Raw genomic sequence first — 1,116 nt, 5'->3', positions numbered from 1 at the left:
GACAGTGTGCACCTTACCCAGTGGGTCTGAATTTACCCACCCTTCCTTCCTCCCTGGTTTAGTTTCACTGAGATTTACTTCCATCATTTTGATCGATTGGCTCCAGCCTGGTATTGGAGTCAGTGCGTTTGTTACTCCATTCCTGTCATGTTTCACTTGGAAGAATGGTGTCCAGTTCCATCCAGGTTGTCACACAGGATACCAGACCGTCATTTCCCTTCAGGGCTGAGTAGTACTCCGGGATATAGCTTACCTGTTCATGTATCAGTGGGCACTCGGGTTGTTTCTACATTTGTGCAAACCATGCCCAGATTCTCAACCCACAAAAATTGCAAGGCAGTAAATACTGTTCTTAAACGTATATACATGGGCCAGCACCTGTGGCTCAAAGGAGTAGGGCGCTGGCCTCATATGCCGGAGGTGGCAGATTCAAACCCAGCCCCGGCCAAAAACTGCAAAAAAAGTATATACATGTAGCTCTAAACATAAAAATACATGAAGTGGGTTACCAGTTCTTTACAATATCAGCTAGATGTATGAGAAGGACATGATGGGTATGTTAGCCAGTTGGATGAGAGTTTTCCAAACTGCATATGGAAGCAACACACTGTATCCTATGATAGAATTAATGTACACAATTATGATCTAATAAAAAAAATTGAATTCATAAAAAAAATAAAATAAAAGCAAAAAAAAAACAATATCAGCTAGATGGTAGTGGACATAAACACTGCAGATAATTTTACTTTTATAGACATACATTTAATAAGGTTTATATAAATAAATTTTCTAAGTATTAAATAAAATTCAGTTTTACTTGAGTAATTTTTATTTTTGTTAATTGGAATATTTTTGACTTTGAGTTTTAATAAATGAAATTAACAATTTTAGAAGAAAAATAACTTTTTAAAAACACTAAAATAATTTTTAAAATGTACATTTATTTTAATATGTAGCTTTATAAAATTTACACAAATCTTTAAAAATACACTTTTTTGTTTTTTAATTATTTAGGCCATTACACAATAAAATATAATTTATATAAAAATACTGATTATATTAACATGTTTGCTGAAATGAAGACAAGAAAGTTGATCCTAAGGAATGAGTATGTGT

This window comes from Otolemur garnettii, unplaced genomic scaffold (genome assembly GCF_000181295.1).
Source record: "Otolemur garnettii isolate 467f Iridium unplaced genomic scaffold, OtoGar3 scaffold00066, whole genome shotgun sequence".
Taxonomy (NCBI): Eukaryota; Metazoa; Chordata; class Mammalia; order Primates; family Galagidae; genus Otolemur; species Otolemur garnettii.
This window is presented reverse-complemented; position numbering follows the sequence as displayed.